Consider the following 26,931-nt stretch of genomic DNA (forward strand, 5'->3'; position numbering starts at 1 on the left):
AAATGGGCAGAGTCTTGTGTGAATGTGGGCGGAGCATACACCTCAGTGTTTTTGGTTTTCAAATGTAGGCAGGTATGGCAGGGATTAGCATATTTCTGAGAATACTCCCTAACAGGGGGCTACCAGAATTCACACAGGGATCCGTGATCACTCGGATTAGGCAGGCACACAGTGGTGGCCATATGGCATTGCCCATAATAAAATGAGTTGGACACAGAGTTGCCAGTCAGGGAGTCCAAGCACTACTGCGCGTGCTGGAAAGAGTCTCCTTTAATTGGGAGCGCATCATGACGTGGTCATGATCTGTAACTTTAAAGGGGCCATCACCACACTCCAGTTCTCTGGTGTAGAGCACCGGCAAGTTAAGGCCTTAACAATAAGCATGTGCAGATCCAAAAAAACGATGAAATCTACTTTCTTTGATTTCAGAGCACTCCCGTTTCCTCTTCCCACGTGTGAGAAGGCCACACAGCCCTGTTTTTTTTCCTTTTGAATTCTGGTTATTGACGTTTTTTCTTTCCCATTTGAAATCTAGGAACATTTTAAAAACTACAATTTCAATTAAAAAGCAGGACGGTTGTCGTTTCACGTATGGCAATAACTCGGTGACGTGTTGTCCAGAAACTCACTTTAACTACAAAAAAAGCAAGTTAAACATTATAAGGCAGTTTCTATTTTGTTTCCAGAGCATGCGTTCTCCACTCCCCCGGCCACCCTTTGTTTACTAACAGAACAGAGACGGTGATGCATGTGCTGTAAATCCTGGCACACCAGCTCTACGCCAATCACATGACATTTGCGACGGTAATTAGATATTGTTTACAGCATGCGGTGCAAGCGCGAACAGCTGGCTCCCGAGCTGGGGCGGGGCTGCCAACTGCAATCAGGTGCTTCGTCATACAGCTGGAAGTGTTTAGACTGCCCGTGAACGCTGTCCCTCTGGACGCCGCAGTGACTGTGCCGTGCCTTGGGCGAACCGCAGGGCTCAGTACATTCTGTTCACTTGCAGCCTTCACCCGCTCCAGGCCTGGGTTTCTTTGGTACGGTATCTCAATTCCAGTATTTAAGAGAAGCGTGGCCTGCGGACGGGCGAACTAGGGAACCTAGTAACTAGTGAACAGTTATAGCAGGAGGGCCTACAGGGCTGTCAGAGCGCTTTCGTCAACACTCCCTTTTCAGCTGTGAAGTGCTGCAGGTACGCTTGTTTTTTAGTTTTGTCTATCAGGCGGTACATAAGCGTCAACTATACGCTGAAACTGTTTCATTGGAGTACAGGCATAAGGAAGATGACATGTGAGAAGGACACAGTTAGTGAGTGTTTTAAAAAAAATATATTTACCGACCCATTGTGGTTGCCCATGATCATGCTAATCCCTATGGTTGTTCCCATCATTGCCTGCTCCTTCCCACCCAAAACAAATCCTCAAGGGATGTCTTTGAACTAACTCATCTGCCAATGTTATTTCTAAGCAGTATGTTGACAGTTAATGGCTTAATTGCAGCTTAAACTATAAACGTTCTACTGGTGTAATAAAAGTGTCTTAATTAAGTCTTCCTTGAGCCCCTTGTTTTATATTACAAGCTCTCAGGTTTCCTGGTGAAAAGGCCATCCAGTCCTATTTTGTTCTTTTGCATTCTGGGACGTGTAGCTTTCCTAAATTTTAAATGGGGGGGAATGAAAACAAGTCCCAGAATCCAAAGTGAAAAAATAGGAATTGATGGCCTTCTCACAGGAAACTTGAGAACTATTTTTAAATCCTTCCTTGCACTGAAAACTTGTTAAAAACAGGCAATGACGAAGTTGTGTCTACATTTTAAGGTATCGGGTAATAAAATCGCAGCAAAAATGTCACCGGTATAAAAAAAATAGCGGCAAAAATGCTGTGGTTTGACCCGGTAAAGGTGTACCCCATTATACCATTTAAGGGGAGCGGGGGTTGCGGTGGGGTCCCCTGCTTCCCTTAAATGGAATAATGGGTCTGTGGGTTGCGTGGGTGTCCTCCGCATCCTTTACATGATTGTGGCGCAAAAAAACGACGGCATTCTTGCCATGATATTTTGTAATCACAGCCATTTTTGCCGCGATTTTAAGACATGTTTTTAGATATGTATTTGCCAGGCACTGCTATCATGGGCCCGGTTTATCACATAATTTCCAGTTAGTTAACAATTGAAACACAACTATGCAGAAAGCATTGTATGTTGGTGTAAAAAGTAAAGCTAGTATAGGAGGAGATGGGGTTGTTTGGTCAAAACGCAAATGATGGACCAGAGAAATCCATGCTCAAATCCTCGTTTTCCTACTTGACTAAAGAGCTCCATCCATGGTGAATCACTACTGCACTGGACTTCACTTGCCTTAGCTGCCAAAGTTGGCGTCACCTAGGCGTGATTCAGTCAGACCCTCCAGCTTATCGCGATGTGCTGCATAACAACAGCATCTTTGCAAAAGCGTGAAAACGGCAGTTTTTGCAGACACGCCTGTGAAAACTGCAGTTTTTACAAAAACTGCAATTTTAAATATAAAATACAAAGGACTAGCTTAAGTTTATGGGGCGCAAGTGATGAGGTGCGCTCGCACATCTAATGGCTTGCACAAAAAACAGGATCAGTCCAATCCCCAAAGGGCTTCTAAATGGGCGTATCTTAGATGCACCCATTCAGATGGCCCATTTCACCCCTTTGAGCATTTGCAGAAATCGGGGGCGAGGCGAGTTTGCACATTTATTTAAAGGCACATACTGAATTCCCAAACAGAATGCACTTTTTATGTGCAGAAAAATAAGGTAGTCCCATGCGCCTCTTTGGAATAGGCACAGGGGGTGTGCATTGCATAACAGGGCCTTTGCTGAACTTGTCATGCATTTTTTTTATTTTGTATGTTTTAAGTCTGACAGCAGAGGTATGAACCACACCTAGCCCACTTGCACGTCTATTCCTCAAATAGGGATAGAAATGTATTTTTTGGATCACATTTTACAATGAATGGCCATTTATGGTGTCGTCAAAGTGAAGCGTGCTCCTGACACTAATGTATTCAGCGTGGCTGAACAGTGCATCATTTGCGCTACAGATCAGCCCCCTGGAAATGTGCAGGTCATCTTTGAGAATAGGGTGACCTACACATTTCTAAAAATGGGGCCTCTAAAACAGAGCATCCTCTGCTCTATTTTCTGTTGCTCCATTTATTTTAGGAACTGGCCAAAAATCTACATGTTTGAAAAGAAAAAAAAACACAATATGAAGGGGAAAGGAAAGAGTGGGAGCAATAGGCCAGATGTCAATTGATGGGCAAGAAAGCAGAGGTAAAGCAGTGGGCCATAGGGGGAAGTGGTGAGCAAAAGAGCAGCGATCAAGCAGTAGGACAGAGGTGGGGCAGTGGACCAGAAAGCAGAGGGGAAGCGGTTGTCGGAAAAGGGGCACAGAGCTGCATATCGGGAGCAAGTGTGACCGAAGAGTGCAATAGAACGGGAGAAAGGATGCAAAATGCAGCAGGAGTGAGAAAGAATGAAGGACTGTTGAATGCAGGAGGAACTGGGGAGCGTAAGGTGTGAGTTGGGAGCATGGTTGTGAGTGTGGCAGGGACGTGGACGTGTGAGTTGGGACTTGCAGTGTGACAGATCATGCGCTTACGCATATAACTGGCAGATTTAGCAGTTTCGGAGTGTAAATTGTGATGGGGAATTGGTGTGTGTGAGGGATATTGGTGAGTGGGGTGTGTGGGTGCTTGCAGGATTGTAGAACATATAGGGAGAATGATTTCACCATTACAAATTATAATGATCAATAGTGTTAATAATATTATATAGGCTTGCATTTCAACCTGAAAAGTAGAACAAAACAAACACTGTTCTGTCAAGCCAGGGACACCTGGGACTCTTCCAATACTATTGATACAACAGGTGCAAATAATTACAACCTAGCTCTCTTTGTTGGGTGTCCTGACCCACGTTTGGACTATTATGCTGCAACATTTGGTGCTGTGGGCTTAGGAAATCCAAGAGGGCGGAAAAGCCCACAGTTGAGCCAGAATCCGGGAAAACCGCGCAGTTTATTCGCACACCAAAATGGTTGCCTAACCTTCCACCCACCAGTGCAAGCATGATGGGCCAGGAGTGCCATGAGTGAAATGTGTGCCAAAGGAAAAACAGCAGTGCCGGTTGGCTAAAAAAAGCGCTTTAAAATCACCTTAAAATCGGCCTGAATCTGATCGGTGGCCAGCTGGGCCATGACGGCTGCCAGGTCATCCCATTTCTTCCAGCGGGGTAAGGGTTCCCTCTGTAATTTTTTCTGAGTCTGAAAAGAAACAGGTCTCAACTTACTCTGCTAAAGTTTCAAATTCGTCAGACTCTGCCGCGTCTGATTACGCCGAAGTGGAAGATTTGGATTGCTTTCTAGACCTGATGGACCAGGGACCAAAGGTAATTTGGTACAGAAAAAAAAAAGGTTTGTGAAAAGGGGAATTCAAAGCACCAAGTCTAATGAAGGTGTGTGCTGGTCATATTTTAAGATTATTCGACGCCACTATTGGATGTTATAGTAGGACTGTGGAAGGGTATCTAGTAACAACTGCATGGATACTCAATTATTAGCAATTAAATCATATCCCACGTCAGACACCATATGTAAATAAGGCATCGTATCAAATAGTAAGATGGACACAAGTGACCACAGTTCAAGGGTGTTTATTGAACTTCAATGGGGTTTGAAAAACTCCTATCTAATACTAATTCTAAAGGCAGTAACGAGCTACGACCATCAAATAATAATAATGTAGTCCTAGTCGAGTCTGTCAAAATAAAAGGGCCTATACTAATAACCCAATCCTTGCTTCTAAATACAAATAGTGTGGGAAACAAGGTTATGCAAAAAGAAAAGTGTTCAAGAAATTATATATCAGGATGTTCAAACCATTGGCTTCCGTTCCCCACATTTTCAGCACAGGGCAAGGCGGCGCACTCGAGCTTAGCACACTCTCTGGCTACTCTAGCACGAGGATGCAGTTCAAATCTCGGTATAAAGTCTTCTGTGCCAAAGTCTCTTTGTCTTTCAAAGTCTCTTATTTCAGTGGGCCTGACACGCCAAACAAACATTCAAAAGTTCCTTTCCCCTTAGGATTCTCATGGGTGATTCTCCGCTGGGCTCAGATCCACTTTAACACAAAGCTTTCACTTAATCTCCCTCTGTCGTGCTCGGACCAGATCCATGTACTTTTCCAAACTTTTATCTACTTTGTCGAAATCAAAGACGTTCGACTGTGTGCAGGATTTGACTCCCCCCGTTGCAGGACCGCTTCGATTCCCATCTATTCGTTATCTTTAAATTGATCTCACTCCACCAGGCTCGGGCCAACTTTATCTACTTTTCTCACTTCTTAGCTGGCTATCTTACAGAGATCTTTGATTGAGCACCCGCACAGTGCCGGACAACTCTGCCAAAGGTTTTATAGTTTGCTTTAAAGTTCAATCACTCATCAGCAGCTTAACTTCATGTGCATCTCTTATCACTCGTGTTGCTGCTTGCAACCTAGGCTTAAACGCAGGCTGGTCTTCTAGTGGTCTCCCCGGTTGTGTTGTTTTCACTGAAGAAGCTTTTTTTATTGGAACTAAGGACAGTACCGCAGTGACTGGAGATTCTCCACGCCTTGATTACTGACCAGGAGGAGTGGGACAAAGGATGGTGAGACACAGTATCCCCTTCCTTATAACACCTTTACCTCATCCTACCTGGTAGGATATTTAGCGCCTTGATTACTGACGCTGGAGGGCCATAGGTAGCTCCAACACACAATGCAGGATTCTTCAGCCTGGTTTCCTGGTCTAATGCTTTCTCTCGAGGTCTCGTGAAAGTAATGGTTCCTTGTAGAAAAGGTCAAGGGAACTTTCCTCCTTGTGACCCCCTTCTGTTTCACCATCTTTCTCCTTCCGCTAAACTGCCATCTTTGCTTTGTCTCTCTCAGAGTGTGCTCTCATGCTCTGCCTTGTATCTGTGTGGGGAAGTGTAGTGGAAGTCAGGTGTGAGTGATTGTCGACATTTGACTGATCCCACCTGACCACTGTTTTGGGACACATCAGGTACACGGCTCTTGTGTTAGTGTGTTTTCCCTTAGAGCGGGCTGTCAGTGAGAAAGTGTTTGTTTTGTAAAAGCTGGGGCAGGGACTAGAGTTCCTAAATATCCTACTGGGTAGGATGAGGTAAAGGTGTTATAAGGAAGGGGATACTGTGTCTCACCATCCTTTGTCCCACTCCTCCTCCCACTCCCCCTCCCCGAAGACCCCTCACCCAGGTGATCCTCCTGCACTGGTCCACCCCCAGGAACTGGACCCAAAAGCGATGGCCGTGTCCTGGCCACCTAGATGACAGATCTTCAGGACTAGTGGGTGAGACACCTTCTTACAGTACCGCGCATAGGGGACCTTTAGTTTTATGGTACTAGCGACCCTCTGAAGATGTTTTGATGTGTGTACAAGTGTGTTTAGGACGAACTGGTGGCAGTAGTTTACTTTTTCAGTATTTTTATGGACCATACCGTGTTTACTGCATTTGGCCCAAGACTGTGGTAGTTCCCGAAAATGACCATGCCACAAAGTCTTTTGTTCCATCCTTTGGCCATTTTGTCCCCTTGCCTGCCCCCCCATATTTGAGCATGCAGCCTCACGCGAAAACCACATCTTTCGTGGGCTCCTGCATGTCACTTGTGCTAGTGCCCAGGAAGCGGGTTGGGACTGTCTGGTCCCAATCCACATTACAGGTGCCAGCATGTCTGGTAGGCCTGAATGACTCGAACCACCGTGGGCCACGATTGGCCCACGCCTGGTGTGCATGCAGGAGAGCAGATCTTCCATTGGTTATCTTTGATTTGGGCATAAAACGAATCTTGCATAAGAGAAGGGGTTATGCATCCATTCCAGGTTGATTACCTGAAGTTCACATTGAACTACAGAAGGAGCCAAGTATCCTGAATGAAATGGCAGACTTGTGGAACTGCCAGAGACGTGCTAGAATGTTAGGCACTCTGACCCTGCTATTGTCCCATTGGGCCCCTGCTTTAGTATCATACCAAGAAGGCCAGAAAGTATGCTTTGACACTTTGGAGTAGTTGTACCCACTACTCTTGGCACCTCCTGCTTACTCTCGCAAAGAGCCTCTTCGGAAGTGTTTCTGGGCCATCCAGGGAACTGACCAGCTTAAACCCGGGGTATCATACAGGAGCACCGACGTCCCAAGTTGAGACTTGAGACTCTGGGCATCACTTACTTGTGGTCCTGGGCCCTCTCCCGCCATAACACGTTGTCCTAGCTCCTCTGGGTCGTGATTTATGAGAGTGTGCCACGCTGCAAGCACTTGCGGTATCCGTGTCACCCCGCTGTGGTGACTGTTGCTGTAAGTGCCTGCAGACCTGCCCTACCGTGTCCTGAGACATACTGCACTGGAACTATCCTTCTCCTTTATCGAGAGCTGAGCAAAGACTACTGTCCCGCCACGGACGGTCGTCCCATCCTGCAGCTGCCGAGAGACAGAGCGTCCTGTAACTGTAGGGGTGTAACCGACTAGCGAAGTCGACCATACTGGAAAAGTTTGGTCTGGAATGTGTCGAGGGTCTGTGAGTACATGCATCACTTACCGGTGGCCCCCTGGCACATCCATCTTTTTTACGCTTGAGAATCCCTCAAAAGATACTCATTTTAGCTGGGCTAGCCTGCGCTCCCCAGCTATTCCCCAACTTCGAAAGTCACTCTATCTGCAAGGGTAGTCCCTCCTCAAGGAGTAGGACTTTATTCTTCATCACCTCAACCTCCTTTTTGAACACCTATAGCTCCCTGAAGAGAACCCGCTTTTGGCTTTATGAACGACCGCGCCTTGTTAACGCACTGCCGTACTTTGAGCACATGGCTCCTCTCTTCTTAGGGCTGGACTGCATATGATATGGATTGACTTCGAAGAACTGCCTAATGCGCTATCCGTGTTGAACTTAACCCTTTTGTTGTGGGTTGTGGTTATTTCCTCCCCTTTCATCAGCATTAGGGGAGAAACATTTTGTTTATATGTGTGAAGTGTGTGTGGTAACTGTTTAATTATTACTGTGGTTTATTCGTGTTTAGTTCACTTGTGTATAGGCGCTTTACAAATTTACAATTACAATTTAGTTATTAGGCCTATAATAAATGTATTTTTGAAATACATATGTCTAAGAGTAATCTGTGGAATTTTACTGTGTGTGCTCATTGTGGGCTTCCGTTCACTCTCACCACTCCTGCAACTTAGTCTTGACCGCCTGCCAAGCTATCGTAGATTGCTCTGGTTTGTCCAGAAGGTTCCCCTGTTCCACTAAACTAGGGTGGCCTCCTAAACTTCTCTCCACCAGGTTGGAGTTTTGAAATCCATCCTAACAGTGACCTTTTGCTCAGCAGTAGTAACTGAGTTAGAAGGGCATTTTTAAACCCATATCTTAAATGTGATTTAAGTTAGTGGGGCAAATAAAATGGGAAAATATATTTTTATATCACTAATTCTTCAAGCCACATTTTAGCCTACTAACTAGGCTTGGGCTATTCAGCCACTGTTTTATTTCAGGAAATGATGTAAGCTTCATAACACCCATTTACCATCATTATTTACAAGCTTAATGGGCAGAAAGCCAGCCATACATTACCCTACTTCAAACAAAAGGGTGGTTAGAAGACAAACAGACTAATTCTGATGTGGATGCTGTTAGCATGTGGAAACCATGTTTCTATTGTTAAACCCGTATCCGCACCATTCTGGATTGCATTTCCTGATGGGGGAACCCACTCTGTGGGTTCCATTGCACGAAATCTGCATGCCTCTTAATGGCAACAGTAGTCTGATGAAGGGCGTCGCATAGTATATAATTTCTTTAAAGGATACGCATAAATTAGGGTTTTAAAACAAATCCAGATTTATTAGGGACTGTTTTCTTATTGGCTGTTACTCCATAGGGTCAACTAGTGAAAATATTACTCAACAACATGGTGCCTTTGCCTTGGGTTTTTCAACAAAGTCTCTGACTTCTGGAATCATTGCTTGAGGGTCCTTTCCTGAAATAGACTCTCGAGACTCAAAGTGTTGGGGGTGTGAGTGTCCTCACACTTCTTTCTTGGCTTTATATTCTATAAAATCATGTCATCTGCTTCTCTCCTTCAACTCCTGGGAGACACACTAGCATGTGTCTCGGGCCATAGATGCACATGCCTAGAGTTGAATAATGATAGACGGACCCATAGTGTGGCCACCAAGAGACAGGCAACCATATGCTTTTCACTGGCTTGCTGTATGGACCCTTCCACCTCTCTGTCGCAGGGTCCTGCTCTGTTTCCCTACACCTATCAATCTGACCCCCTACGATGAGTCTAAATGATCTTGTACATAAGGGTACTGCCCCTGCACACCCTGCCTTCTCCTCTCCACTGTACCCTACCATTACCTCCTTGATGTTTCGTCGATTCTCCTTAGCCCGCACCAGCCCCCGGTCAGGTTTGGAGCATGCCTGCTCCTCTCCCTTCCCTCATTTGCATTCTTTCTGCCTTTTCCTTTCCCACTTCCTCATTACTTCTCTTTTCCAACAAGGTCCTTCATACTCACCATCTAATTTCTCCATATTTTGAACCTCTTATCACTGCTTCCCACCCCCTCTCTTGATTTCTGCTCCAACCACCTTCTGAATGAATGCCTCGTTCTGTCTTACTACTCTTCCTATCTCTTGCGGCCTGCTCCCTTCTCCTTCTGATGTTCCTCCTCACTCTTCACCACCTCTCTTCTGCCTTCCCGCCATCTCTCTCCGGCCTCATTTTTCCACTGCCGCCTCAACCTCATTTTGCCTCCAACTCTCTCCAAATCGTTGCTTCTCCCTCCAAACACTAACACTTAAGAACAAACCCTCAGTTGCTATAGCAGGTTGGGCCACCATTGCTCAAATGTGTTCACATGCCTCTCTTCGCCAGGCAGTAAACCATATTGGCTATGCACCATTGCCCGTGGCTCTTCGGTGGCCCTCTCCTACCAACCTGAGGATGCTGACTGAGTCTGTATGCAGGCTGTCAACTAGCTTGAAATTCTAGTTCACAAATGTATTTATTTATTGTGTATTTATAACGTGCCTGTACAGCAAATGGTATTTCAAGGTGCCACAAAAAAGGGTGGGGGGGACAGAGATGAAGAATAACAATACTGGTACTTCTAGGCCTTCTGACATTTGGTACGCTGAAGTGGAGTAACAAGAAGTGCAAAGGAGAGGGGTTTGGGGAGGGGGGGAGTGCCAGTCGGTGTGGAGTGTGATAATGCTAGGGTGGGAAGGGAAGTGCAGGGCAGAGTGGAGAACGTGCTGGGGGAGGAGGAGTGGAAGAGGGCCACAGGGGCTAGCCAAGTGCTAAGGGTGACCAGGTGGACAGGTGCCAGGAGAATTCAGGGAGTGAAGGTCTACATGCAAAATGCGAGGATGGACTGGGCGAGGTGGGCCCAGTGCCCTGTAGGACCAGAATGAACCAGGCAGACCGGTGCATTGACAGGGGAGAGGGAAGGAAGAAGAGAAAAGGAGGGTCATGAGGAGCTTCAGGAATTTAAGGAGATCTGGCTCAAGTCTGAGAGGGGCAGGGAGGCCATTCCAGAGGGAGGCTCCGGCAGAAGAGAGAGATCTACCCCCATTCTCTGCTTGGAGAAGCATCTGATCTGCAGATAGTTGGAGCTAGAAGACCAAAGGGCTCTAGCAGGGAGGTATTTATGGAGAGAGTTGGATGTAGCGGGGTGCCAGGCCCCAGAAAGCCTTGTGGGTGATGCAGAGGGTCTTGAACTTGATCCTGGCAGCAACCGGGAGCCAGTGGAGAAATGTTAGGGCTGGGGAGATGCATTCTCTTGGCTTGAGGCCAAGGATAAGTCTTGCAGTCCTATTCTGGATTAGTTGAAGGGGGCAAATGGAGAATAAAGGCAGATTGAGGTAGAGGCTGTTGCAGTAGTCCTGTTCAGAGAGGACCAGAGCTCTGGAGACAATGAGTTTCTGGGGGAAGGTAAGAAAAGGGAGAATTCCTCTGAGTAGAGAAGCTGAAAGTGGGCCTTCTTGGCAAGGTCCACGATGTGAGGGGAGAAGGAGAGAGAGGAGACGTAGATGACACCAGATGACACTAAGATTTCTTTCCTTACAAGAGGGTGAGGGGAGGGGACCCATGTAGGGCGGCCAGAGGGAAGGAGGGAGCTGGGGTCACAATGGCAAGGACCTCAGTCTTACTGGCATTAAGGCAGAGATTGTTAGCAGCACACCATGCACACCAAACACAAGGGAGTTCAATGCAGTGTGTTTCTGTGCAGGATTATGCATGGCGATCAGTACAGAAAGGCTTTCTTAGTGCGTGGTTGCCCACTCATGCTGTTTGCATGTGAGAAGGCTTATATACATCCATATCCTGTGTGCAGGACTTGGCAAACCATTCTTCCCCAATGACCTCTATGCTCTCATGATAGGCTTGGTAACCATCACTCAAACCTACCCTGAAGGATATGGGGATCTGTCCCTGCTATAGAGAGGAACATTTGTACATCTGGGCTACTAGAGATACAGATGTAGTTCTCATGCTTGGACCTCCTTTTAAAGGGACATGACATGTTCTGGCTCAATGTGACGAGGCCCTCCCAAAAGACTAGGGCATGGTGGGCTAGGCCAGAAAATACTCTGCACAGTCCCCGAGTCTAGCAACACGTAGCAGGTGGCTGCCCACTGTCACCACTCCAGCCTCTACCTTGAGAATCAGGCAGGGGACATTGACAATATCCCCCCCCCCCTCCTTCCTCGAAGCTAGACCTGGCAGATGTCTAGTAGGCGTCAATTGGGAAATCCATGTTCACCTGCAGGAACCCTTTGTGTGCACTATAGTGAAAAGGCAGTAAGGCCAAACAACCAGAGCATCCTGCATTTGTGTTCTTTTCTTCTTGGACATGACGGGTAGACAAACTTTCAGGAGATACTGGGAGAGACTTTCCGAGAGGGACATTACGGACAAAGAATGGGCAAAGATCTACAAGGTGACATTCCATGGGAACCTGCGTACTTCTGCCATGGAACATCATGTTTAGGATATTGCATGGGTGGCATCAGGTTCACCTTAAACTATCGATAATGTAACAAAGGGGTTTTCTCACTTTGCCATATGGCCTGCGGGCAGTTAGGGTCATTATCCTATATGTGGTGGCACTGTCCGAAGTTACAAATCTATTGAGGCAAACTCTTGAGCTGGATCAAAGATACAATAGGAGAATAACTCAAGCTAGATCCACTCCAAGTGTTACTCGGTATTCCAGCTCGGGACACGGAGGAATACAGATTTCCCAGGATGTTGGAGGCAATTTTTAAAGCAGGTAGATTGGCCATGGCCCAAAGGTGGAAGGATGGAGAAGTTCCCAATGAAAACGGAGTGGGAAAGAACGAAATGACAAGATATATTTGCTATGGAAAAACTAATGACAGTGGTCAATGACCAACTGGGTTCCTTTCCGGAAGAATGGGAACCTTTGATGACAAGGTGGGAGGAAGAATCACGTTGATGCAATGGCAACCCAAAAAGTCTTATTGGACATTTAGGAAACAGCTCAAAACTCTGCTCTTTGCCCAGGGCCCACTACCAATCTAAAGACTGAATGCTACCAACCATCCACAGATTATGTATTTTTGTAACTAAGCTATGTAACCTTTGTAACCAGCGCCACCTATATAACTGAACATACAGTCAGTTCTTTTATATCAAATCGTAAAATACAAAAACAATGTTTATCATAAATATCAAAACATATCTTCTGTGTACAGTTTCACATGATTTCTTTATATAACAATTTATCTCCCAACAAAAAGGAAATAGGAAAAAATCCTCTATATGAAGTACTTGAGGCTCAACATGTTTCGAGGGTACACCCCTTCTTCATGAACAATTCTGAACTAATATTAGGAAACCCATTCAGGTTTGTGTTCTACTACAAATTCCAAAATATACTTTAGCCAATTTCTCATACATATCAGAGGTACCATTACCCTATTAGTGTTACAATCCTAATCGCATCATATCCATAGAGAGGCTATTCAGTGAGAGTTGTATCATCAGCCATGTAATTATGTATTAGTGGGACTGGAAATCCATCCCCATGTGTTGGATATTGTGAATACCAGAGTTCCCAAGATGTGGACGTTGGTGCAGAGACACTAGCAACTCATTTCACCTATATGGGATTAGCAAACGAATGTAAAATGTTTTGGCCCGAATTATCCTAACATGATGTGCAATCTTTGAATGTTACCAATCATACCACCTCCTGCCCAGTGATAAATCTGTCATCCAGTGTAACATACCTGCAATCTGGGTAAAAAGGACCAGTATCACGTACACATATGTTAGAAAAAAGCACATCTCAAATCTATGTATTCACCACGGATTTCTATCACCTAAGTTCTATCCACAACATTCTGCACCTACCTGTGACAACAGGAAGACGTGTAGGTACTGTAATGGCTTAAATGCGTCAATGCTTTCATCAAGAAGGACACACAATGTCGGTCAACAAATGATTCCTCAACTGCTAATCATCGATTAAAAAAACTCTGATGTCCTACATATAAGGACCAAAATTTAGTCTCTTAGCGGTTGAATGCGCATCCATATGGACAATTATTACACTTTCCATATATCCCACCTACCTGTATATACAAGCAGATGTTAAAGTGATTCTGAAACTCCCCATTGTTCGTAGTCACAACATCAAGACGTCGCAAATCAACAGATAAGTTCCAAATTAAGCCTCTGATGTTTTATGCCTAGAATTAAATGGATTCCCATGTTCAAAAACCTCTTATACATACAGCCGAGCATCTCACATCTGATTAAAACGTTTGTCCATGCCCCTAAGAAAAAACAATGTAACGTGGCATTTGATCCTAATATATAACCTATCTGTCTGTGCCTTTCTTCGAAAAGGAATCATGTATTGTGCTATCAGGGGAAGGGGCGTGGGGGGGGAAGGGACAATATATTTGGAAACGTTGTAATTGCATTATGGTGTATCTATTCAGAAGAAAAAAGGAATAACAAATTAAAGTTTAAAATGGATCATATCCTGCAAGTCACTTGTTTGATTAATATTCAGGTTCTGTGAAATCCTCTTTCTATGGCTGATAGTAATATCAGATTCCAAAAAAACCTTTGTGCTAGCCATTCAGGCGGGAAATTCAACATCCTTCCAAACCTTGAGCCAATTATGGGGTAGACTTGTGAGGTCTTCTGGTGATTGCTCCGCTGCATGCAGTAGTGAAGCGTGACGCAGCACTTAGTGACTCAATAGGGCCCGCGCCACCCCACCAGGAGCTTCTTCTCGTATGTTGGGAGTAGCACTGCAACCTAATCTCCCTCACAGAGTTTCCTCATGTAAACCTGGTGGTCGTGCAATTGCTTTAACTTGTCTTGACTTTCTTATAGTTGTTGATGCACCAGGCCTTTCACCAAACCTCTCCATTCTCCAGTGACCTGTGAAACTGTGTGGCGTTGTGTACCATCTCTTCCTGGTTCTCCCATATGGCCAGAAATGACCTGGCCTATGGTCTTTCTGCGCCTTGGATTAAAACAAATGTCGTACTCCTGCGCAAGACAACAAATAAACGGTATGATGACGATGACATTAATATACAAAAACGATTACAAGAACCGTAGAGAAAAATCTGATGCAGAACATGAGTCGACAGACACAAAACAAAATCTGAAATCCAAGCTAAAGGCTACAATGGATTGGCAAAAAGAAAAAATAAACCGTTCTTTCAAAACAGTGTGGCCTCAGCTCGAAAGAGTACCTCAATAATCGCACATCTTGATACTAGTTCAAACCTGAACTGTCAGGATGACTCTGGCTTTTGCAGAGAAGGCTGGACGTATTCAATCCACTATTAACAACGCGCCACCATGCCAGCAGAGCTACCGGCCCAAGGAGCACACCATTCATCTGACTCCTGTCACAACCACTGCACACCTGAAGATATGGCCAAATTGCTAAAAACACAGGAAAGCATTAGAAGTGGAAACCGAGTCATGCCTTAAATATTGCGTCACCTCCCTAGCCACTCCTGTGGCAAATATCCTCAGCAGAGGCTATCATTTAACTAATCCACCCCATGACCAAGCCCCCTTGAAAACTAGCCATGTCTCTACTATTCATTTCCTGTCATAAATGTAGAAATGGGTCACCAAACAACTGCTATCCTGCAGTGAAACTCATAATATAATCTCCTTGGCAACCAATCAGGATCCCGCTTATTCAAGAGTTTGGAAACAGTATAGAGACAGCCCTAGTTTTCATAAGAAAAGAATGACTGAAGGCTGTAGATAATACACAGGGTTTGAACCAGTTGGACTCGTGCCAGGGATCAAGAATGAGGATGAGAGTGTAAACTCTTCTTATTAATGAATTGGAAATCATTGGTTGAGGTGTGCAACAAGTGTTTCATTGTGTAGCCAATAGGTGTTCCGACACTCGGGGGTGGCGGTCGTTTTCAAGGCTGAACAATGACAGTTACAGGCATTTGGTATTACAGTGAATCACGTAAAAGTGAGTTGTCGCCCATGTTCCCATGTTAATGGTGTGAAGAATACATCAACGCATATTGGTCATTTTGTAAGTGATTTCAACCCGGCACTCCACCTAAGTCAATGCCTAGCGTGTGATGCACAGCTGGAACCCTTAATTATTTATTTATGTCTATAAGTTCTTTTATTTCTGAATGATGTACCCTTATATCACGCCCCTCTCTTTGAATTCCCCCCCCCCCTCACACCGAACCAGGAAGCCAGCTGTTTTGCAAAAATTAAAAATATTTATTTTATAGATTTGCACAATATATAAATCACACTACTTTAATGGTTATACAATGATTACCAATGGGGTGATGTCACAATAAATCTCTTTAATCACACGGAGTAATGATAGGAAAAATAATGCAACATAAAAATAATACTTTTGTTTGGGTTCAATCAAAATGCCATGTGATCACTCTTTCCCCCTGCACACTACTCAATCCCCCCAATATGAAATATAAAGAGATGGAAGGCGAGAAAACAGGTTTCAGGAATGCAGAATTCAACAAAATAGTATCAATCCCAATTTCCCCCCGAAGGTAAAGGCCAGCTTGTATTGGTCCTCCCTACTGACAGGTACAGTCCAGGACCCATTGGTCAGGTCTATTGCAGTGAATACCTGTGACCCCTGGATCTGGGCAAGCCCTTGGTCTATGTAGGAAAGAGGCTAACAGGAAGTATGGACCCATTTGTTGAGCTCCCTAAGGTTGGCGCAGAGTCTCCACTGGCCGTTTGGCTTCAGAATCCCCAGCACCAGATTATTGAAGGTGCGGTGGACTGGACGGATTATCCCACAGGACTCAAGGTTCTTAATTATTTCAGTAAGGGACTCCATTGATGTGAGAGGCAAGCAATATTGCTTCACAAACACTGGAGTCATGCCAGGGTCTGTGGGAATTGTTGTTGTGTGGATGTCAGTGCGACCACAATCGTATGAGTCCACCGCAAAGAGATCTTGAAAATCCAAGAAAACCTGTTTCAATTTTTGCTTCTGCTCCAGAGTCTCACAGGCATCAGCTAGTTTGACTCATTTTCAACCATCTGCTTGAAACCTGGAAAGACATCCGGTTTTGCTATCTCAGCGGCCTCCTCCAGCTGGGCGGAGAAGTCCCTGGTCAAAGTGCTGATTTGGACTGGTGGCTTCAGGTGGGGAAGGCAGTCCTCGCGGACTTGGAAAATCACCTCATCCCTTCTGAAGTCACAGGTCACATCTTCCCTACCATAAGGGCAGGAAGTGTACACCAGGAAATTCCACCCATGCCGGGTGAAAATCCTGTCTGGTGTTGTGTTGTCACTATCGCTGTGAAGATAGTCCTTGGGGATTGGTTCTAACAGTTAATTTCCTAAATCTATGGAAAAATGTTGGTCATCAACCGCCATTCCAATAATGGTGCCTGCGGCTAGAGTGATACTCTTTAAGTCGCTGTTATCCACCTATATCGGAATGGTGTCATGTTCTATGTTGACTAGTGGTGTTGGGTTGACCCCCAACCCTTGCTGTTGGAAATAAGCATTCAGATGAATATAGGCATCAGGGTTTTTCAATTTCTGTCCTCTTTTAACTTTCACTTCCAGTGAGAATTGTCGGGTCCTTTCTGGGATCGTGACTTCCTCTCTAATCTGAATTTAAACTGCATAAGGCAGCAGTTGAGCTGACCTAAATGCTTTCTCTGGGTCATCAAAGCCCATGGGATTATCCACTAATCGGGACCAAGCTTTGACGTTTATTAGGTCCAAACTAATTGCAAAGCGATTGAGAATGTCACGGCCTAAGTAAAAGGCGGCAGTGACGTCTCACACGACCCAACAATAATGAACTATGCTCTTGTGGCCTATGGAGATTTTGAGCATACACCTGCTTGGCAGGAGATGTTTGGAATTGGGTGTTTCCAGATCCATTTCCCATTTGTCTATCAGTTTAAATGTGGGAATGGATGGATCTTTTGGGAGTTGGCGGATCATGGCTTCGCTGATGAAGCTCTTACTGTTGTTCACACACACTCGGGTGAGAACAGAGTCCTTCCTTTCATTTAACTGAATAGGGATGAACAACTGCTGTCCAATTTGCTGAATATCAGCCAGGCTCAGTGCTGATTTCTCATCTTTCTGGACTATGGGAGTGGAACTTCTGATTGTGAATTTGTTAAGAATTTCAGAGTGTTTCCTTCCAGTGTGGAATGCCACCTTAGACTGGAAGGAATGTTGATTTTCAGAAATGGAGAGGACCCCCCATCACCAGTCTGTTGTCCTACTGCTATTACTGTCACGTCTGGGATTTGGTTGTTCTGGAAGTGAAATTCTACTTGGTCAGATTGTTGTTCCACCATGTGGCATGTGCCGTTTAAACTGACATGGTTGACACTCTGTTTTAATTTTATTGGTTGGTTAGTCTGGGTCCAGAGGACCTTGTTTACACAATCTATTAGGAGTGACAACTTTCGCAGGATGTAATTCCCTAGTAAACAAGGGGTGCCTCTGGAGTTACAACTATGACCGGGTGCTTCACCTTGTGTCACCCAATTTTAATATCCAAATCTGCAGTCCCCTCGATGGGAATTTACTTCCCGTCGAAGTTCTGAAGTTGTCCAGGAAGAGGGGTGAGAGGAATTTGGTATTTCTCCCTCCTTCCCGAATTCAGTTTATCAAATGCCCTTTTTGACAGAAGGGTAGCTTGGGATCCAGTGTCCACAAGTGCCAAAATTGTACACTGCCCCTGTATCTGGACCGGGGCATAGTATCTTCCATCAGTCTCGGGAGGATAGCTCAGCGGCAACGTGCTCGCCTTGGCAGCAAGACGACATGGAACCACACAGGTTCGATCCCCGGGTCCGCGCTTAGAAACCTCTGGGTATTAGGCGCGTTATAAATAACCTATCATATCATATCATCCTTCTCCTCAAGGGGGCACAGATAATGTACATTTTTGGACAACTGGTGGGTTAGTTTCTTGGTTTTGGACACTGATAGAGAGGTGATTTGGGCAGAATTCAGTTTGGAGTCTTGGGAATCTGAAAGAAAAAAGTGACAGCTAGATATGGGGGAAGTTTTGGGTTCCCCTGGTTCTGGGCCACCCCCCTTTTTGGAGGCAGTCACCAGGATGGGTTTGAACCAGGGGATTTTCATGCTGGGGATTCGGGGATTGGATGATGGGCGGTGCTAACTCAGTCCCCACATCTATCCAGTCTGGATTTGAATCTTTGGGACCCATTTTTCTTTGGGAGGAGTTCCTCCATCTCTGAAGGAGAAGATCATCTTCCCAGAATCCTCTGAGGACCCCTCTCATTCAAACTGGAAGACTTGTACCTCCTCCTCAAAATGGGCCTTTTTTGGCTCTTTATTTCTCCTACCCCCCTCTGCTCCTTGGGTTGCAGACTTTCAGGGGCAGGAGATTTTGGTTCTGATTCCTGGGTTTCCAGGGGATTTTTACAAGAGGGGAAATAAGCTTCCTCCAAGGCTTTACACCCCACTTCCCCTTGTGCCTCCTCCCTGGGAACCGGTGGGTTGTCGGGGTTCTTCCCCCGTCATTGCTCTGGAGCACCAGGTCCAGGGTTTGAGGCATTCTGCGCTGTCATGTTCATCTGAGGGTTCTGTTGAGCCCTCAGCATGCGACCCAGATCCTGTGCCATGTTTTGGACCTGGTGCTCTAGTTGTGACACCCGCTCAGGCTGATACAGGGTTCTCATTTCTCCCCTGGGCTGATCCTGGGAAGGATAGCTATCCCTTCTCCCAAAATGCCCCGGGTTGGTGAAGTTTGGGTACCCCTCCACCCTTGGCCTCCCCTCTCCCGGATTGGGTTGTCTGGGCTCAGGACATTGGGGAAAGAAGGATGGATTGTTTTGGGGTTTAAGTTTTGCACGTACCTTGGGAAGAAATTCTTTCAGTATTTGGGGAATTACTGCCCTCCTGGGGGAAGTGAGGAGGGAAGTTCCCTGGGTTAGCTGCTGTCTGGCCGGATCCACCACCTTGGGCTGGAGGAGTCCACACATAACCCAGGATGGGTCTATTCCCCTTGTAGCGGGGGCTGATGTAGTCAGGAGAGTTAGGGGTCCCATTTGTGGGATTGCCTCCCTGGCTCCCTGACTGTGATTGGCCTTCTGGGCTTGGGGTTCTTCTGATTCTGTGCAGGCGGGTTTTTAGGCCCCCCCATCTTTAAATCTAAAATGGGGGTAACCTTCACCTCTGTCTCCTTAGCAGCAGCAGGGGTGTTGGTTGGTTTGGGGCTTTTTGGATTATTTTTGTTTTCTACTGGCTTTTGCACCTCATAAATGCGTGTGGCTTGTTCAATTACACATTCTAGTGATCTTTTCTCGTGAAAGTCTCTCACTAGCTGGGTCATGATGTACTTGGGGAGAGCGTGGAAGAAAGTATTCACAAACTCTTTGCTGTCAGTGCGCACCCTTCTGGTGGTCTGCGCAAAGACACGCTTTAATTGTTGAACAAATTCCGATGGAGCCTGATCTTCCCCACATTGCAAGTTGTAGGCTGCCTTGCGAGCCTCCTGAGGATTCCTGTGCACAGAAAAATATTTCAAGATGGCCGCCCTATAGGTGGACCATCTAGAATGATTCTGGTCCTCCAGCCCCGCAAAGAAGCTGGAGTACTCTGGAGAGAAGGTCCATTTCACATATTGAATACAGCTTTTGCTGTCCTTCAAATGGAAAGTTTCCATCATCTGTTCAAAGAGCTCTAGGTGCTCCCAAACTGAATACTTCGCGTTCTTATGATAGGGCGTGATGACGCTCCTTATCACTTTGATTTGTTTTAGGGGATCCTTGAGCAAGGCCCTTTTTAACTTGTTTGCTTTTTTGGTTCGGGTGACCCTGGCACTGCGCCCAGAGGTACCCGTCTGGTCTTCTAGGCTCTCCCAGATTCTGCGAGCCTGGGAATGGCTGGCTGAATGTCAGGGCCTAGTTTCCTGTGTCCTGGGGTGCTCAGAGTGTCGGAACAGAAAGTATATTGTGCCTCCTATTGTGGAAAATATATTTAATATTGGCCTACGCCAAGCTGCTCGAAAGTCGCTTGCGAGAGAAATCTGTGTTGCAAGGTCCTGACCTTTAATCCATGTAAGTCGCCATTTTAGGTCAAACCGCCATTTTAGGATTTATGTGGAAAAGTCACCCTGTGAGCTAAAATGGTGGACGATGTCATTGCAAAATACAACATGGCCGTCTTGACCTCTGTACATCGCTAACGTATAATCTGCCTGCAGGCTACTTGTTGAGGTCATGAACTGAGACCTCTTCCTACGTTGACCTATGTGTAAAAGGACTACTCGCGCAATAAAACCAATCCACAAGTATATATTATGATAATGTATTTACATATTGAACAAAGAACATCTGTTTTACTACATTGTATTAGTGTTTAAGAAGACCTGCAATGCGAAACTTTAGAATACACAGTTAATGCATACGCTTATTGTTACATGTAATAAAAACAAACCAGTTAGATGCGGTTATTTGGGATTCGGCAACGAACCCTAGAATTGGTGATGTATAAAGTGGAATATTAACCCGAAGTGGGGCTGGACATAGTGCCCACAAAATGTACAAAAAGCGAATGCATTCTAATGTACAGCGTCTCTGACTGAACACACTGAACCACGCTGGAGTTTGTTGTGTTGTACTAAGGGCCGATAGCTATCTGACTTTGCACTGTTTCTGTAGTTGAATTCAGTAGAGAATAAAGTACTTTGTATGTTCCTTTGTAACCCGTGTTCGGTGTATTTCCTTTTGGGGTACTCAGCCTCGATATTTTGTTTCTGTTTTCACAGTTGGTGCCTGAATAGGGACCCTCAAGATTGATGCTGGATTTTTGAAGGTTGACACACGCTATCGGACCGGGATCGGACGGTGTGGCAACAAGGAAGGGGCCCCTGGATGAGACGCGACACCTCAGCAGCGCTGCACGATCGGATCCCTGGACGACTAGCCTGTGGTCTGAGACGGCATCTTGATGAGGGTCCACTTATCGAGGCGGGCAGATTTGCCGAAATCGCCATACACGAGGTAAGATTAGTTAGGTAAGATTCTTAGAAGTACTGATCGGTCCTCCTTAGGTTTGGCCAGGGAGTCGTGACCCGACTCTTAATTTAACCCTGGCAATTTGATTTTTGGCGCATTGTATCTGCAGACACAATTATTGACCAGGTAACACCAAGAATTTGAGATATGCCTGGGAAATTGTCTACCTGCTTTAGGGCATTATTCCGCAGTGATAGACAATCTTTGGAATTTAGCTGTCCCGCACCACAGGAGGGGTCATCGGCATGTACTATGTACTGTAAGCATGGCATTGGAAGTATAGAATTTAATGATATTTGGCACAGACAAACCAGACATGCCTCCGAACTTCAGTGGCCAATCAATGGTAGTTTTGAGATCCCTCGCATTGAATATTTGGAGTCAGTATTGTTAAAGAAAAAGGCTAGACCTGCAGCATTTCATGTTTTGCACAATTGGAAAAAAGAAGCGTTAAAACAGCTTAAGAGTAGAGAGAAACATGCGCGCCGTGATAAAACAATTGCCGAAAAAGCGTTCTTATATGACCAGGATAAACAGTCTGAATCGGCCAAAAATATGGAAAGGGCTTTCTCACTTGGTATTCAGAAAATCTATCCTTCCAAAGATCTTCATGATTCTGATGAGTTTTTTGAGAAAATATTAAATGAACGAAGGCCTGGTGCCTCTGCGTCACCTCCTTATGTTCCTCTTCCCGTTGCTGTACCTTTTCCTGTTGTTATTCCTGCTCTTCCTGCTCAACCTGTTGCTCCTACTCCTCCGACTTTTGTCCCTCAACCTGCTCCTCTGCCTCTTTTTATCGCACCAGTTATAGCTCCTCCATCGAATTTGCCTGCTCCCCCTCTTCCAAGTGGTCTTGGGCCGCTTGTAATCGATCATGGTGCAGGTTCAAAGGTTGTCATTTGCAGTACTGTACCACCAGAGAAGAAATGTGAGTTAATTGCATGGGCTAAGCATTGTATGGAGAAGGATGATCAAGCTAGTGTTTTTTCCACACTTTTTAATACGGATAATTTTCCTGAGAAAAATGTTTTTATTGAAGGTTTGGGGATTCAGTTATGTATAATGTGGGGAAGATTAAATAATGCGGACATTCCGCAAGGGTTAAGGGATCTAAATACTTTAGCACTTTCCAGAGACACTGTGGAGAAGGTAAATTAGCATATCGAGAGGTTATTTGAGTATAGAAAGGAGTTAGAAAGGATACGTAATGAGGATGATGAAGAGGAAAGTATGTATCTACAGAAACGGTACCTTCCGTGTCGTAAACCGATATCGGAGGAATTGCGAATTTGTAAGGAAGATGCGATTAGATGGGTTTCAGACATATCGATAACTCCAGTTGAGGTATATGACACATATAGTCAATATACGTTGGAAATGCAGAGGAAAGTGATACATGTAATGGTAGAGTACCTACAGGATGAATGTGTAAAGAGGAAGATTAGTTGTCCCACAGAGTTATTGAATATTTATAAAAGAGCTTTTTCACTTGACACTTCTTCAACTGCTTTAGCGCTCGACTTGGCTCTGTTGCTTAGTAAGCGTTCGGAGTTGCCTACATCTCAGTTGTCTATGAGAGAGGTTCCTCCGACATTTGTCCTGAAGGTTGAGCTTGTGGCCGATGCTGCACGGGGTATAGTCGCTGTGGACATTCCCGCACATTATGTATCACAGTTTGTTCACGTCCCGTTTTCACGACAGGAAGTGAACACCATTAGACAGTCTATTCCTGATATTAGGAAAAATCCGACAGGGTTCTATAAAGAGATGGAATCTGTTTTGCAATCCTCAGTGTTCACCTTAGGTGACATTGATTTATTGTTTCCAGTACTACTGCCAGTAGATTTATGGAAACAAGTGAGAACTATTGACGATGTACCCGGGTTGGGAGATACATGGGCAAATTTAACTAGGTTCTATGGGGAAAGGCCAGCTGGCAAAAGACCACAACAGGTGATATTAACTCTGCTTGATAGAATTATTGCTAAATTAAAAACCATAATTCCCGAAAAAAGAATTATTTGGGACAAGCTTACGGCCTGTGTCCAAGGAAAGTCTGAGGGTGCTACCGAGTTCTTTAATCGGTTCGAACAGGTATTTTCAGATTTCAGTGGACAAGACTTGGGCACTGAGTCTGGGAATAGATTATTTGTGGACAAATTTGTACGTGGATTGCTGCCTAACATCCAGTCACAGATTATGTCCTCTGAGAGCGCTTGGCAGGCAAAATTGCAATCAGAAGTACCGCATATGGCTCAGTACTATGAGAATCGTGTCAATAATGAAAAAGATAGGATTGAAAAACGGAAAGGTGATTTAAAAACAAAGGTGCTTTTGCAGAAAATTGTTAGAGGCTCCAGAGGGGGTAACTCTCAGGTTAGAGGTCAGTATGTCCCACAGAGGAATGTGCCCTTGGGTCCTGTGAACATTAATCAATGTGCTTATTGTCGTCGAGAGGGTCATTGAGGAGCACAATGCCCCGTCCTTCAACAGAGGTCGAATAATACATTTGGTAATATGGGTAGGCGATCCAGAGGTCGCCCGGGCGTACAGGGCCCTGGTAGAGGTCAGTTTACACAGGACCCTCAACAGCCTTTTTCACAGGACAATCAGACTCCGAGTGTGGACACTAGGAACATATTCGATCATCCTTCCGCTGCATATTTATCTGAAGAGCTTCCTTTTGATAATATTCTGTTTCGATAGGATTGACCGAAGCAGGGTTTGGAACCTACACCTATTCCCGTCAATCAGAAAGGTCCCTACGTTGAAATTATGGTGGGAAATAGGAACCATCAGCTCTTGATAGACACTGGAGCACAGAAGTGTTCAATTGATCATTCACGGGTTCCAAACATTCCACTGTCAGGGCAAACCAATGTTTCTGTTGGGTTTTCCGGTACACCAGTTGTTTGTCCGGTCTCTATGCCGGTACCTATTTCTTTGGGTCTCTTTACGGACCAGTGTCCTTTTCTATTGACCTCGGATTGCGGGGAAAACTTGCTGGGGTTGAATTTGTTAAAAGAATTGAATGCAGTGATTTATTGTTCTTCCGATGGAGTGCGCTTGACGATTTCACCACAGCGATCCTCTGCCTTGCAATTTCTGACTAGACCTTTGCCTCCAGAATTCATTGATGTACCCGAGAACTTGTGGGCTGGTGACGACAATGATGTTGGTGTTTTGCAGATTGAGCCTGTTAAGATAGTTTTGAAACATGGAATTGAGCTGCAACGCATTCCCCAGTATAAGATTTCGGTTGAGGGCGAGCGAGCTTTGAAATGTGATTGAAGAAAAATGCGATTTTGTGCACCGCGGTGTGATTGAAGAAATTTCAGGAAGTTTGTGTAATAGTCCGATTTTACCCGTGTACAAGAAAGGCGATAATGTAATTCCCTTCCGTTTTATAATTGATTTACGTGCCATTAATAAAGTTGTGGCACCGCAATTTCCAATTGTACCTGATGTGACAACAATCCTAACCATGATTCCAGCTACAGCTACTTAATTTAGTGCTGTGGACCTAAAGAATGCGTTCCTTAGTATTCCTATACACAAGGATAGTAGATATTTGTTCGCGATCACCTTAGGGGGACGCTCGTTTACATTTACTCGTGCACCTCAAGGGTACACAGAGAGTCCTAGTATTTATAGTAGGGCTTTGAAAGAACAACTTGATACCCTTGAATTGCCCTCTACCTGTACTTTGCTTCAGTATGTTGACGATTTGCTTCTGGCTGCTGGCTCTGAGAGTGCCTGTAAGGAGGGCACTGTGTTACTACTTATTCATATAGCTAGGCGTGGTCACAAAGCTTCGCTTAAGAAATTTCAATATTGTTGTCAGGAGGTCGCCTATTTAGGCTATCTCCTGTCAAAGGAGGGAGAAGATTGACACCTGAAAGAATAAAACACATTTCTGGCATGTCTGTCCCAAATACGCAGAAGGAAGTTAGGGCCTTGATAGGTATGGCTTCTTACTGTAGGTTGTGGATCCCAAATTTTTCACTAGTGATAAAACCGATGCTGGCCTTGACGAAGAAGGGCATTTCTTCGCCGTTGCCATGGACCTCGGAACACCAGCAATCATTTGACTTGCTTAAGACTGCATTATGCTCTGCACCAGTTTTGGACACACCAAACTATGGCAAGGCCTTCGTATTGTTTGTGCATGAATGTGATGGATGTGCTTTGGCTGTATTAATGCAGGAGCATGGAGGGAAGAATAGGCCATGCGGTTACTATTCCTCCGCCCTTGATCCTGTAGCATGCGCTTTGCCAAGATGTTTGCGCGCTGTCGCTGCTGCTGCTGCGTCTGTAAAGCAGAGTGAGGGAATGGTCCTAGGCCATGATTTGACGTTGATGGTGCCTCACTCTGTAGATGTTCTATTGAACCGAACTCAAACGCAACACCTCACTTCCGCACGGTTGACGAGATATGAATTGATCTTGTTTGCCCCTCACATTCAAATTAAGAGGTGTTGTGTTCTTAATCCGGCTGAACTCCTACCTTTCCCGCAAGATATTACTTGCGGCGATGAAGACTCACATGATTGTTTGTATACGACCGAACAAGAAACAAAAAGCAGGATTGATTTGAAAGATACTCCTTTGGATAATCCGCAAGGAGAGCTGTTTTGTGATGGCTCCTGCTTTAAATTTCCAGATGGTACATCCACAGCCACTTATGCAATCACTACCTTGAGCACGGTTGTGGAAACTAAGAGAATTACGCATAATTCTGCGCAGGCTGCAGAGATTATAGCATTAACCCGAGCTTGTGAACTTTCCGAAGGGCTTGTAGTAAATATATATACTGATAGTCAGTATGCCTTTAGGGTGGTTCACAACTTTGGGAGACTTTGGTCGGAAAGAGGATTCCTAACCTCGCATGGCACCAAGATCCAACATGGCACCCTAATAGTGCAATTACTCTCAGCACTTGCACTCCCTACTCAGTTAGCAGTTGTAAAATGTGCAGCACATCAAAAGATTGTAGATAACATTGGAAAAGGGAATGCTTTCGCTGATCAAATAGCTAGACAAACTGCCACTGATCTCTTTACAGAGATATATGTTTCTAGGGAGACTGAAAATGCTTATGTGATGGATGAGGGTGTGGGGTCTGTACGGGATATCCAAGCCGATGCCACAGTAGAAGAAGCTAAGAGGTGGGCTGAGGGCTTGGGAAAACTTGATGATGATGGGTGTTGGGTGGACACGGTGGATAGAAAATGGTTCCTTCCTGATGCTTACGTGATGATGATGGTTGTAATGGCACACGGTCCTACGCATGTGTG

At 45.2% G+C, this 26,931-nt stretch overlaps 1 long non-coding RNA gene across 1 annotated transcript in view; it reads left to right on the forward strand.

The window, feature by feature from the left end:
- The window catches only part of LOC138580546 (uncharacterized), a 184,704-nt gene extending 163,091 nt beyond the window's left edge, over positions 1-21,613 (forward strand). The window contains exon 3 of the long non-coding RNA XR_011304287.1: positions 21,385-21,613. This is a non-coding gene — a long non-coding RNA (uncharacterized lncRNA). The remainder of the gene's footprint in view (positions 1-21,384) is intronic.
- The last annotated feature ends 5,318 nt before the right edge of the window (positions 21,614-26,931 follow it).

This window comes from Ambystoma mexicanum, chromosome 3p, assembly GCF_040938575.1.
Source record: "Ambystoma mexicanum isolate Mex_15411 chromosome 3p, UKY_AmexF1_1, whole genome shotgun sequence".
NCBI classification, from domain to species: domain Eukaryota; kingdom Metazoa; phylum Chordata; class Amphibia; order Caudata; family Ambystomatidae; genus Ambystoma; species Ambystoma mexicanum.